We start from the raw sequence: 3,904 nt of genomic DNA, 5'->3' as shown, positions 1-3,904 counted from the left end.
TTTAATAGAATCTGCGTTAACTTGTTAATAAAGTAATAAAATAATTAGTAATTTGATAATATAATAAATCTTGTTTAGTTATGAGATATATTCCTTTTGTAAAAATAGCAAATTTGTATGTTTATACCTATTTTTTGCTTAATTTTTTACATTAAACAAATAGTAACATAAAATTTAATAGCATAAAGTAAATAATATAATAGTTATATACAATTAATTTTTTATGGAATCTAATTTTAAGATTTAAATTCATCATTACTGTCATTTAATTGTATAAATAAAATCATTAAGTAATAAAAAATGGCTTTGTATCCTAATATAGGATGTTTTTTCTTCATTAAAAAAAAAATACAAGAATCAATGATCTTTAGGAAAAGGATGAGTATTGTCTTGCAAAAATATAGATAAGAATAGAGAAAGGGAAAAAAAGATATACTAATTGTAAGAATTATTCAAAGTATAGAATATATATTGAGGTTTGAATATAACTAATAAATTAGTAAATATTATTAGTTACATAAAATATAAATGCAAAAGTATATATGAATAAAATATATAATTTTATTTGTGTAAGTAGAGAGTTTTGAAAAGGTTAGCAAAATTGATAGGCGAGTTTGTATTTGAATTGGTTTAAAGTCAAGTTTCTTCTCGGATCGATTAAAAGCCAAATTTATTTTTGGATTGGTTGAAAGCAGAGTTTGTTCTCAGATTGGTTGAAAGTCGAGTTTGTTCTCGAATTGATTCATTGATCGATTATGACATGTGAAATATTATGATATGTAAAAGTAAAGCAATTCGAATGTATAAGTACATACTTTATAAAAAATTACGATAGATTAAAATTTGATAAAAAAATATTAAATAAAATCTTAAACAAAATTATTGAAATTGGTTAAAAAATTTGAATGTAAGTCAAGTTTTATGAATTTGAGGGGAGTAGGATTTATTTTACTTTTCCTACAGACGGCGTCAATTATTCTTGTGTGGATGAACTTTCGAGGTATATCTCGTTTTAGAGGAAATTGAACTTGTCTCTTCGTCTCTAAAGAATGTATATTTCGGCAAGAGGATCATGGAAGGTGGATACCTACAAAAGACACTCCAATGCTCAAATCACTAAGTGTTTAAGAGGTATAAAAATTCTATGATTATAGAATGTTAAATATGAAATAGAACTTATCATGTATTCCTCTTTTGAGATATAAAAATTAGTGTTTTTATAAGCATAGAATTGATGTATAGAGTTAATGTTATGACCATTGATCATTAAGTCAAAATAATGATTATTAAGATTGCTAGTTATAAATTTAAAATGAAAGCAAATAAAGTCGAATTATAATTCATAATATACAATGAAAACTGAGCTATAAGATGACAGATAAAATCAAAAAGTATACCTTTAATAAATCATCATACAAATATAGAGTGAACTACCAACTCGGTCCCTGTTCATTTTTAATTAAGAATGGCAACGCGACCCCTCAAAATAAAATCAATCCACTTCGGTCCCTATCCCCTAATTCCGTCACACAACGCAGTCCTTGTGGGTATTTTTCCGTCAACTTTGAACGAAAAATGCTGATGTGTTAGGTTCAAAAATGGACAGGGGTCTAATTGTCTCTAAATTTAAATTGGTTAGGAATTTATTTGTCCTTATTATTCTTTAAACAATATTTTTTTAAATTATCTTTTTATTCATTATATTAATATTTTTTTTCTAATAAATTATTAAATATATGGTATAATAAGTACAAACTAATTAATAAATTATTAAAATTTAAAAATATTATTTATTATGAAACTAAATAAATAATTTTCAAATATTATTTTTAAATATATCAATAATAAATAATAAATATTAAAATTTGGTTAATATATTAATAATAATAATAATCCTATGATATACTATTAGTATTATGATCTAGATAATTTTTACAATAAAATGAAAACTATTGAATACATTATTTGATATATAGTAAAATATTTTTGAGTAATAACAAATTTAATTTTTTATCTCTTTAAACTAAATTAATAATTCTATTTGATATCTTTGTAGTAAAATACACTATGAGTAGACTACTAATACTAAATGAAATAAAACACAATATATATTATGGAGACCATTTATAAACTCAACAAATTGAAAACATCAATAATATTATTAATCTATTAATTTTACGTATATTTTGAGTAAAATATATGTAAATTTAATTGAATTTTAATATACTTAAAATTTTAATTAATCTATATTATTCTTATATTGATAACATGTATAAATATGTATTATTAATAGATTAATAATATTATTGATGCTTTGAATTTGTTGAGTTTATAAATGGTTTCATAATATATATATATAGTGTTTTATTTCATTTAATATTAGTAGCCTACACATAGTGTATTTTAGTACAAAGATATCAAATAGAATTATTAATTTAGTTTAAAGAGATAAAAAAATTAAATTTGTTATTACTCAAAAATATTTTACTATATATCTTAATTTTCACTTTATTGTGAAAATGATCTAGATCATAATACTAATAGTATATCATAGGGTTATTATTATTAATGTATTAACCGAATTTTAATATTTATTATTTATATATTTAAAAATAATATTTGAGAATTATTTATTTAGTTTCATAATAAATAATATTTTTAAATTTGAATAATTTATTAATTAGTTTGTACTTATTATACCATATATTTAATAATTTATTAAAAAAAGAATATTAATATAATGAATAAAAAGATAATTTAAAAAAATATTGTTTAAAGAATAATAAGGACAAATAAATCCCTAACTAATTTAAATTTAGAGACAATTAGACCCCTATTCATTTTTGAACCTGACACGTCAACATTTTCTGATCAAAGTTGACGGAAAAATACCCACGAGTAGTGTTGTCAGAACCGGACCGACCTGGCCAGTCGGACTAGAAAACCGGCAAATCGGTGCCATAACCGGTCCGGGTGAGGCATCTAACCGAACAAGGAGTCGAACCGGAAAGACCCGTATTGAACCGGCCAGGTTTGATTAGAACCGGTGAACCGGCGGGTTTCGTTTAACCCAGACCGGTTCGAAATTTTTTTGTTTCTGCGTTGGAAACGACGTCGTTTCTTTAAAAAAAAACAAAACAAAACAAAAGCTGCTGCTGAAACGCTGTAACCCTAGCCTCCATCCCCTGTTTCCCACTTTCCCTTCCCATTCCCAAACGGTTTAAGAGACCACCATCACCATGGCACCATGACTCCATGAGAGCTGAGAGCTGAGAGATAGAGAGTCTGCTACTCTGCTTCAGTTTCAGGCTTTCAGCCACCTCGTCACCCCGTTCAGCTTCAACCAGCGCGGCACTCACCTCACCACCGCCAAGAAGCACGTCCACGGTCCATCGTCGCCTACTGCCTCCTGGTCGTCAGTCGTCTGTCGCCACCTCCGGTCTCCCTCTTCTCTGCTGTCGCTCCATCCCTCCAGGTCCAGGGTCCAGCCGTCCAGGTAAGTATTTTTAATTTTTTAATTTTTTGAAGTTAATTGATTATTGTAGATTGATTACGTATGTTGGTTTTTGTTTGATTTCTGTTAGAATTTAGATCGTTGGTTGTTCACATATGTTTGATATTTTGATTTCTGTTTGATTTTTGTATGCGGGCAGATGAGAACATGAACACTTCCACATGTTTTTCTGTTTGATCTCTCTTGTTTCTTGATTTATTTTTTATTTCTGTTCAGTTTGTTGATTATCCATTGTTGGTTGCTGTTGTATATTATTCTTAGTAGTTAGTGGATTGTTGTTGATTATATGTTCCTTCTTGTCCTCAACATTGTTTCTTAATTTTTCTTTGTAGATAACTATGGCTATTGCAAGGAGGTAGCAGCTGTGACTCGTCTTGGCATTGAGGTGAC

The sequence above is a fragment of the Arachis ipaensis genome, chromosome B9 (assembly GCF_059453495.1).
Source record: "Arachis ipaensis isolate K30076 ecotype BB chromosome B9, ASM5945349v1, whole genome shotgun sequence".
NCBI lineage: Eukaryota > Viridiplantae > Streptophyta > Magnoliopsida > Fabales > Fabaceae > Arachis > Arachis ipaensis.
Note: the sequence above shows the minus strand (reverse complement) of the source record.